The 11,171-nt window shown below is 31.8% G+C and overlaps 1 long non-coding RNA gene across 1 annotated transcript; it reads left to right on the top strand.

Annotated features, from left to right (window-relative positions):
- The first annotated feature begins 6,309 nt into the window (after positions 1-6,309).
- On the top strand, positions 6,310-10,960 carry LOC131611299 (uncharacterized). Its single transcript, XR_009286837.1, has 3 exons — positions 6,310-6,784; positions 7,278-7,451; positions 10,607-10,960. It is a non-coding gene; the product is annotated as an uncharacterized LOC131611299 (long non-coding RNA).
- Positions 10,961-11,171: the final 211 nt, after the last annotated feature.

Here is an 11,171-nt window from a genome sequence, read left to right as displayed (position 1 = left end):
TTCGATTACAATGACCACTGACAAGTGCAATAGAAATTATATGATTTATGTTCTTGAATTTTGGATTAAGCAAACAGATTAAAATTGTAGCGAATTAAGCAAACGCAACTTGATCGAATGTGATAATGCAAAATCTATGTTAACGCAAATTTGATTCAAGATCATACAAACGATCGAATTGCAGGTGGTTAAGCGAGCTTGTGCATGATTTTCATTTTATTGCTCCAAAATTGCAAAATCGAAGTCGTGCCTTCGACACTTTATTCCTCGAGACTCCGTTATGCATAAGTACTTATAAAATAAAGGAAAAATATCAAACGATATACAAAACGAATCAAAACTCAAGAATACGAATATTTACCCAAAAGTTGGGATTTTATTACAAAAACCAAAATAATAGAATCGATAAGTGTCACAGTTATATACTCAAAATAATGACATTTTAAAACTTATCAACTTCCTGCTATACTAGTTTGGTCATTCTTTGTTCGGTCTCTTAGCTTCGAACAAACTTGTGGTTTATACGCTTTTAATGAATGGGTTTGGTTTTCTCATTAAGTAGGTGCTTGCACCATTCTATTGTTTTATCAGAGTTCCTTCTTGGGCAGTAACCGAAAGGTCTTTGAGGCTTGTTGTCGTCTGTCTCTTTATTAAGAATTGACTTAACCATCAAAGTAATATGAAAAAAATACAAAAACAAAAGTACAACGAAAACATGGTAAAAGGAAAACCATAAAGGACATGCATAATACCAATAATTTTATATTAAAAAAAAGAGTAAAATTCACCAGGATATGTATGCTAGAACCTAAGTCCTAGATATTATCATTGTCGGAGCATATCCTCCAAAGTTACAAGAACGATTCTCAAAAAAGTGGTTCAGACTAGTGTTTTAAAAAATCGGATGGTCGAGTTAGAAACTAGAAGAATCACCGGTATGATTTGATTGTTAAGCTAATAAAAAAGAGGGAATTGGACAAAATCAGTAAAACCGAAAAACCAACATGTTAAATGCTTTTTTTTCTTGCAAAAAATGATGCCATTTTTATTTGGAACATTTTTCCTCCTCATAATTAAATTTATTAGAGAATTTATTTTTTTTTATTCATTATGTTGCAACAAAATTTTGTTCAAAATTCATTTGAATTTGTATTTTATATTATTTTGTTGTTTGTGGTGACTATGTTTAGACTATCAATATAAAGAATGAATTTGTGAAATTATGATATTTTGACATCTTAAAAATTTTTGAGATGTGATGATTTTTTTAAAGATCATATCATCTGGTTCAACTAGTTTAATAGCTATGTAATTTTGTTATAAAGATCGATTTATTTAACCGAATTATTCCGTTTTAACAGGGGATTCATCAGTGACCTAGTGGTTCGATCAGCAAACTAATAACCCAGTATTCTCGTCAACAGGTGCGACGCCAGCGCCCGGCGACCTAGGGCAATTTCCCGAGTTGTTCCTTATCTCGCCTGAAATTCAAAATCTCATCGCATTGGTCTCTCTCACTCAAGAAATTGAAATATCATAGTTAATTGTCTCTCATTCACTCAGGAACAGTGATCGTGTTTAGGTGGCGGATCGTCACAAATTCTCTTCTTCTTCTTTCACTTTTAAGCTCAATATTTTATGCGAAATTGTTGTTGTGATGTTATTCATTGTTGTTGCAGGTTGTGGTTTATGAATCGGTGAAGAATTGTTGCTGAATTTATTGTTCCGTGCTATGCACACCAAGTGTTCGGTGAAATGCTGAATCATGTTCTTTTGTTTTTCTGTCATAGGTAAGAAATTCTTTTATCATTCTGGTCTTGAATTTTAATCTTCATTGGAAGCACACTTATTTATGAGCAATAGGCTATAAAAATAAAAAATAAAAAGCGATTTGGGATATGTATATATGCCAGAAAAAATTCGTGCAGACAAGTTGTTCGTGATATTATCTATCATTCAATTTCTTTAGTTTCCTTGTCAGAAGACACCGCGTTAACATTTTGCTGGTCTATGGCAATTAGGAAAATTTGTGTGTTAAAGTTCATGATGTTTGCAACTATGATATTTTCAATTCAGGACTTCTTGTAGAAAAATTTCTAGAAGTAGCATAAATAGCAAATTCTTCCGTAGCTTCATCTATTATGACAACTTAGTGGAACTTTAGTTTCTAATCTCGTATCGATTTTTTCCTAACAGTTGATTCCTGCAATTCTTACTTGATCAACATTTCTAACAAATGAACAAAGTAATATTGTTTTTGTAAACCCAGTTGCTTACTACAATCAAATTAGCCAGTGATGTTAACATTTACAATTATTGTGAATATTAAGCCTTTGAGTAACACATGCCTTAAGTATGATAAAGCATAAGGCTTTATAAAGTCACATGCATGTAGAATGTCTGAGACTGGTATAACCACACTTGAGAGTGGAAGTCGATGCATTTAGCATTAGACAATTAAAGGCTTCTGATTCTTGATACTAGATAACACACTGATGAGTTTGCAATATACATTTTTTATATCATTTAAGGTAGGTCTTAAGTATGTCTGTTTTATATGCATTTACCCGTGCCCTAAATGATTCGGAGAGAAGTTGGTTTCTGAGATTCTAACAGTATAGAATGTTTGTAAGATAATTTATAATTTGTGCTCAGATTTTGTTTTTTCTTTTTTCATAAGCAAGGAGTTATATATATAGAGAACTAGGGGTTCTCAACCCGATTACAAAGATCAACGGGTTTCCCCGACAAAAGGAAAATTACAAACCAATTACCCTTACGAAAGGAACAACAAAGGGTCCTTACAAAAATCGTAAAAATTGTAATTGGAATTAGTAATATTCCCGCAAAAAGACCATTTCCACACGGTTAATTTTATATTCCAAGCAATATTGTAATGCTTAATGCTTGTCAATTTGATGACGATTCCAATTTTAAAACATTAATTCAAACTCAAAATTTTTGACACAAATTCTAATTGAGACAGAATTTTTTTTTTACGTAAGCCATAAGTTAACTGCAATAATATCATACAATGTACTCTTACACGCAAATGGGGTGGACATTCTTTTCATTTTCCATCGACGGTCGACTATCATTCAATGCAATGTCAAAAGACAAAAGTCTTATTACATGCAAATGACGTGCACACCTTTTGATTTTATTTTTCATTGACCCTCTTTTATTTAGCTTTTAATAGTATGGATTTTTAATGGAGCAATAACTATCATTCAATCCAATGTTGTGTGTACCCCAGTTGTTCTTTAGACCGGTGTACGTTTCTCATCAATATTTTAAAATTAATATTGACTGTGGACTCAATCAAGTCACAGAGTTACATGTGGACCTGCATGACAAATAATTTGATTTATTTATATGAAAATTAAAAATAAAAAAAATTACTAACTATATAAAAATTAATTTTAAACTATTTTTATATATTCATAAATAAGTTTATAATATAGAGGTGCATAATTATAGCAGCGACAATATATTAAATAAGTTTTATTATAATAAATTAATTTGACGTTAGAGATATAATGAATGGTTTGGTAAATAAATTGAGATATTGAGTTCACTTTGCTATTACTTTATGACTTAAATTAAATGGTCATTAATTATTTTATATTCTATAAATTGTCTATCGTGATAAAAGTTTTTTTAAAATTTATTTTTAAATAGATACAAATATAAGAAGTAGTTTTACATACACACAATCAATTAATTAATTTTAAAAGAAATTTAAAATTGAATGTTTCTTTGAATAACTATAAAGACCAACACCAATATAAATGCTCACGAACATTATCATCACCATATAGCATGCTTTATGCTTTTTTTCAATTACAACAATTAAGATGATATTGAAAAATGCTACTACTGTATTATCTTTACCTGATTCAACATGACAAAACTTGGAATAATTGAATAATAGTTTAGAATTTGTGGTAACACATTAAAGACTTGAAAACAATTTTTCCAGCTAATGAGTTTTCGTGCATTACATATTGACTGTCGCTGCCTTGTCCAAATTAAGTATGGTTTGATCATGCTGTTTGTTGAAAGTTGAAGGAACCTTGGTGGAAATGAGGGAATGGGAAAAAGTTATATTGGGAGTGTATAACACTTCAAAGAACTCACACTATAAATAGCTGGTTGTGTTCAAGAAAATATTCACAAACATATAACCAGTTCAACAGATCATAATGCTGGGCTTCAATTTTCTCTTTTGTGTGGCTAGCGTTCTATGCTTCAGTCTGCTATTTGGCGAAAGTTTTCATCCGAGCAAGTGCGTGGAGTCAGAGAGGAAAGCTCTCCTTAAACTGAAATATACAATCACTCATGGAGGTGACGACTTTATCTCTTGGGAAGCTGAAGATTGTTGCAAATGGGATGGAGTTTTTTGAAACAACTTAACTGGTCTTGTAACCGGTTTGTATCTCAGTGAATTCGGATTTGCAGGTAAGTTAGATGCTGAAGTTCACATATTGAAGCATCTAACTTACCTGCAAATCCGAATTCACTGAGATACAAACCGGTTACATGACCAGTTAAGTTGTTGCAAAACACTCCATCCCATTTGCAACAATATTCAGCTTCCCAAGAGATAAAGTCGTCACTTCCATGAGTGATTGTATCTTTCAGTTTAAGGAGTGCTTTCCTCTCCGACTCCACGCACTTGCTCGGATGAAAACTTTCGCCAAATAGAAGACTGAAGCATAGAATGCTAGCCACACAAAAGAGAAAATTGAAGCCCAGCATTATGATCTGTTGAACTGGTTATATGTTTGTGAATATTTTCTTGAACACAACCAGATATTTATAGTGTCAGTTCTTAGAAGTGTTACACACTCCCAATATAACTTTTCCCATTCCCTCATTCCCACCAAGGTTCCTTCAACTTTCAACAAACAGCATGATCAAACCATACTTAATTTGGACAAGGCAGCGACCATCAGTCAATATGTAATGCACCAAAATTCATTAGCTGGAAAAATTGTTTTCAAGCCTTTAATGTCTTACCACAAATTCTAAATTATTCTTCAATTATTCCAAGTTTTGTCATGTTGAATTAGGTCACGATATTATAGTAGTAGCATTTTTCAATATCATCTTAATTGTGGTAATTGAAAAAAGCATAAAGCATGCTGTATGGTGATGAAAATGTTCGTGAGCATTTATATTGGTGTCGGTCTTTATAGTTTTTTTTTTGTGTAAGCAAAATTCAATAAAACGGAGAACTAAATGTTCTCAATATCCAATTACACAGAAAAGCGGGCAAAAACCCACTTAAAGGAATTACAAAACCAATTAAAATTACAATAGGAATAACAACGGATCCTTGTTAAACTCGTAAAAGCTATTTCTTATAGTTATTCAAAGAAACATTCAATTTTAAATTTATTTTAAAATTAATTAAAAATTTATAATTGATTGTATGTAAAACTACTTCTTATATTTGTATCTATTTAAAAATAAATTTAAAAAAAACTTTTATCACGATAGACAATTTATAGAATATAAAATAATTAATGACCAAGTTATGCATTTTCCTAATTTTAGTTTATAGTATACCTTATATTAATGCAAATAAATAATAAAAAGGTTGATAAAAAATAAAATTCATAATAAAATGCACTATAAAATTATTAAGGGGAAACACTATGTTTCTTTATAAGAGTTTATAAAGTAAAAAAAAAGTATATTTTTATTTAAAAATAGTTGTATTTATTATTAAAATAATTAATTTTTTTAAGAAACGAGTGATATGTTTTTGTTTAGAAATAATTATATTCAATAAATGATAAATTAGAAGTTAAAATAATAAATTTATTTAAAAAAAGTTTTTTATTTGGAATCTTTAAAGAATGCTACTAGGATACTCCTTAGCATTGTTTTAGAAATCGGATCGGGCATCAAATCGATGAGAATATTGGATCACTGAGTCATTGGTCGAACCGCTTTAATAAACTGGATTATCCAGTTGAATATGTCAGTCGTTATAACAAAATTATATAGGTATAAAACCTGTCGAATTAGATGATTCAGTCTCTACAAATTATAGGTAGCATTTACATTTTTTTGAAAATATCATATCATAAATGAATTCACAAGTTCATAATTTAAATTCAAATTTTAAACAACCATATCACACATAACAAAATAGTACCAAATTACAAACAAAGTTTAATCGCAACATAATCTTATTGAATAATTTATAACCAAATAACTCCATAGTCAACTAAATTTAATTTCAAGGAAGAAAAAATTATTTTAATTTTGGAATCTCCTTCAATATCAATACCTTTGTAACAAAATCATATGTTTCTGCAACATCTTTATTTTTTATTTTATTTCTTTTATTTTGTATTTTAATTTTTCATTAAAATGATTAAAGTGACGCCGTTTTAATTTTTTTAAAAAAAACATTTAAACTGCCGGTTCAGGAAAATTGTTAATTTTTTTGGTTTTAGCGATTTTGACCTGTTTACATAGGTTTAATGTCATATCCGAACCACCAATTGAATCAGATCAATTACCTAGTCGGCTCTGATTCAACCGGTCAAATTTTTAAAACACCGCTCCTTAGTATATATATGAATGTTGGATCCTTTACTTTTCATTATTTGTTTTCTTTTCGTTTATATAAACAAATACTCTTTTTCATTTTCTAAAATGATGGACAGGTTTTGAAGATAATACAATATTTTTATTAAAAGGTCAATTTTTATGTGATAAAATTTTTTTATTGTGAAAAATAATATTTTGAAGCTTCTTTAATGAGGTATGCACGTTTTTTTCTATTTTCCTTTCTATGAAATTTAATGTAAATATTATAAAACTAATGATATTATAGTTTTTTTTTTGTCTAAAAGTTGATGACATATGTTGTCAAAGGTTATACTCAAACACCATGCATGCTGAAAATGTGTTTGAAAATTCTGATTTAGTGCTAAAAATATGTTTGAAGATTTCTGATTTAATCTGTTTTGAACATTGAACGTGTTGGGAGGTAACAAGCCTTTAAAGTATTTTTATATAGAATTAAGAGCTAAATATAATTGAACAAATAACGTTTAAGCTTCTTTTGTTATAATGTTCTTCTAGGTTTTTGTTTAGGATCGATAATATTTATTATATTGTAATAATTTGTAAGTTATTTATATCTTTTTAATTTATTTTTGTAATTACATAAGTTTAGATATTTGTAATTTTATTTTAATTTTGTTATATTTAATACTTATTTTATCTTAGTAATACCTTAATTTATATGAAAGTATGGAAGCCAAAGAATGATAGCCAAGAACCTGAAGGAGGATCCAGTAATAATTTGGAGATCACTCAGAGCCAAGCTGAAGCATCAGCTAATGTGGAAAAGCCTACAGAAGAGCCAGAGAAGCATCAAGAGGATGAGGGAATATGGACTTCAGTGAATCGAGGAAGTAATAGAGGTAAGAAACCAATCCTTGATGATAGTCTTAAGCATATTTTTAGTCAAAATGGTTTTAGCACCTTGGGGGAGTGGAAAGGCCCTAAGGTGAATCCTCTTATTGATAAATGATAGTAGCTTGGAATGTAAGGGGGGTTAAATAAGATTGCAAAAGTGAAAGAGATTAGCTCCCGTCTCTATAATTTGCAACCTGATATTGCTATTTTACTAGAAACTCGTGTGAAAAAGGAAAAAGCTAAAGAGTGTAGGAGATGGCTAGGTAATAAATGGAGTTATCTTGATAACTATGAGAAACATCATAATGGCAGAATTTGGATTATGTGGGATGCCAGTAGATTTCAAATCAAGGAGAGTATTAAAACTGATCAAATGATACATTGTAGTGTGCATAACAACAGGGGAGATTTTTTGAACTGGATCACTGTTGTTTATGCTTCCAATAAGCTTGAAATGAGGAAAATACTTTGGAGAGATATTGGAAGGATAGGTGATACTCAGACTGGACCTTGGAGTATTCTTGGAGACTTCAACAATGTGTTGGGAGTGCATGATAGAATTGGAGGAAAAGAGGTGAAAGAGGCTGAATTCTATGATTTAAGAAACATGATGGATGAAAATGGCCTGTTTGAGATTGATAGTAAAGGGGAGAAGTTTACTTGGTTTAACAAACACTCTCAAGATCCTAGCTATTCATGCATTGATAGGGTGCTTGGCAATTTGGAATGGATTCAGTAGAATAGTGATAAAAATGTCTATGTGATGGAGCCTGGAGTTTCTGACCATGCTCTTATATGCATTAGAAAAGATGAAGAGAGAATGAGGAGTAAGAGCAATTTCAAGTTCATAAATGCTGTAATTGATAGAATTGGTTACCATGAGGCTATTAATCAGAATTGGCAGAGGCAAATAAAAGGAGCTCCTTAAAATTAACTCTGGAATAAATTGATGAGAATGCAACATGTTATTAGATGATTGAGTAAGCCCCTTATTGGTATTAAAAGGCAGATTGAGAAATGTAGAGAAAATCTTACCAAAGCCCAAATAGTTTTGAGAAAGGATAGGATGAATTCACAGTTGATTATGCAAGAGAAATTATGCACTGAGGAAATTATAAAGCTCAATGACACTGAGGAGAAAATTCTTAGACAAAGGGCAAAGATTGATTTGATAAGGCTTGGAGATGGTAATAATGCTTTCTTCCATGCATCTCTGGAAAGTAAGAACAAGCAGAAAGTGATAAACAAGTTATGCAAAGAAGATGGTACTGAACTGATTGAACAGGAAGATATAGAAAAGGAAATTCTGGATTTCTATGGTAAGTTGATGGGAACTGCTGACACAGGGATGGAAGGTATTGACATTATGGCTTTGAGGGCTGGAAAACAACTGGATAGGGAACAAAGGAGTAGGCTCATTAGACCCATCACTGAGAAGGAAGTGGAATCAGCCTTAAGAGCTTGGGAGACCTAAAAGCTCCAGGGACTGGTGGTTTTGGAGTTAAATTTTTTAAACATTCTTGGCAAATTGTGAAAGATGATGTGATGGAGATTGTGAGAATGTTTTTTGAGGATGGGAAGATGGATCCTAGGATCAATTTTACTTTGGTGACTTTAATCCCAAAGCACAACCAAGCTTGTATGTTGAGAGATTTCAGACCTATCTCATGTTGCTCAACAATATACAATAATAATATCAAAAATTATGGCTGGAAGAATAAGTGGAGTGCTGAATACAGTGATTAGTAGAAACCAGGCAGCCTTCATACCAGGGAAGAAAATCCATGATCATGTCTTGGTGGCTTATGAACTCATCAGAGGCTACAGTAGAAAAGGGGGTGTACCAAGGTGCATGTTGTAGATGGATATAAAGAAGGCATATGATTCTGTTGATTGGCTGGCTCTTGAACAAATTCTTGGTGAGATAGGTTTCCCTAGAAGATTTATTGGATGGATCATGAAGGCTGTTACTACTGTGACCTACCAATTCAGCATAAATGGTAATAGAACTAGAGAAATGGCTGCTGCAAAAGGGCTAAGACAAGGGAACCAATATCTCCCTTGTTATTTGTTATTTGTTATTGTCATGGAGTACTTGCACAAGAAGATGGAGGAGCTGAAACACACTGATTTCAAATTCAATAGTAAATGTGAGAAGGTGAATTTGATTGATCTAAGCTTTGCTGATGATCTTTTACTTTTTTCTAGGGGTGAGACCGAATCTGTCCAATTGATGATGGATGTTTTTAATAGCTTTTCTAAGTCATCAGGACTAAAGGTTAATCCAGCCAAGTGTAAAGCATATTATGGTGGTATGGAGACTGATGAGCAAAAGCTTATTGAAGATATAACTAGTTTCAGTAAGGGAAAGCTACCTTTTAAATATCTTGGCATACCTTTGATGAGCAGAAATTTTAGCAGCCAGCACTGTCTTGAATTATGTGAAAAGATTGGTGATCGTATGAGAAACTGGAGTTCACATCTCCTCAGCTATGCTGGGAGATTACAGTTGATACAAAGCACCATCTTTGGAATTGAAAACTATTGGATGCAATGCATCCCTCTCCCTAAGTGTGTGATTAAGAGGATTGAAGCTATGTGTAGAGTGTTCTTTTGGACTGGAAAAGACATCAAGGCCAGAAAATCACCTATTGCTTGGGATAGTCTGCAACTTGCAACAGAAAGGAGGTTTAAACATCATCAATTTGTCAGCTTGGAACAAGGCTTGTATGGTAAGATTGCTTTGGAATCTTTGTAAGAAGGAGGATAGTATGTGGGTGAGGTGGATCCACATACTATGTGAAAAATGGCACAGTCATGGAGATGCAGAATAAAGACTCTTTCTCTTGGATTTTTAAAAATATTCTACAGGCGAGGGATCAAGTTAGGAATTCAGTTCAGTGGAAGCATATGGCCATAACCAGAAATTTAAAATGAAGGTGTTTTACATACAATTTCTTGATCATTCTGATGATGTTGATTGGAAGGGTCTGATTATGGGAAATCAGGCTAGACCTCGTGCAAAAATCGTGTTGTGGCTAGCTTGTCATGGTAGACTTGCTACCAAAGATAGATTGATTAAATTTGGCATGATAAGTGATAGCAAGTGTGAGTTTTGTGCTGAACCTGAAAATTTACAACATCTATTTTTTGAATGCAGAGAAACTCAAGGAATATGGAAGGCTATCATGAGGTGGCTGCACATTGAGCACCATGATAGTGGTTGGATGAAGGTGAAGGAATGGGCGATCAAAATCTGTAAAAGTAAAAACTGGAGGAAAAAATTCTTTCAAATAGCTATGGCTGAAATTGTATATGCTATATGGATGAATAGAAATAGGAAAGTGTATAGAAAGGATACCATAGATAGTGAGATAGTTACCCATATTATAGAGAATATTGTCAATAGAGCTTGGACTATTCCAAAGATTAGAGAAAAGTTAGCTTTCTTAATGATGTATTGAGTGGGTTTGTCCCCATTTGCTGGACCCTATGGGTCACTTGTACTAATTGTTTTTGGTGATAATATATTCCTTTATTTCCAAAAAAACCCAAAGTCATTTTTGTACTGTAATTTTATTATAAAAAAATATTAGTATCTTAAAGTTATAGTGTTATTGAAGTTGACTAATCTTTGAAAGTTACAAATAAATAAAATAAATTATAGTTAGTAAATTACCAACCTATAAATTTCCTGTTTTCTTGTACAGGGTTGTAAACTTTTT

The sequence above is a fragment of the Vicia villosa genome, linkage group LG6, assembly GCF_029867415.1.
Source record: "Vicia villosa cultivar HV-30 ecotype Madison, WI linkage group LG6, Vvil1.0, whole genome shotgun sequence".
Taxonomy (NCBI): domain Eukaryota; kingdom Viridiplantae; phylum Streptophyta; class Magnoliopsida; order Fabales; family Fabaceae; genus Vicia; species Vicia villosa.
Note: the sequence above shows the minus strand (reverse complement) of the source record. Positions and strands in the feature narration are given on the sequence as shown.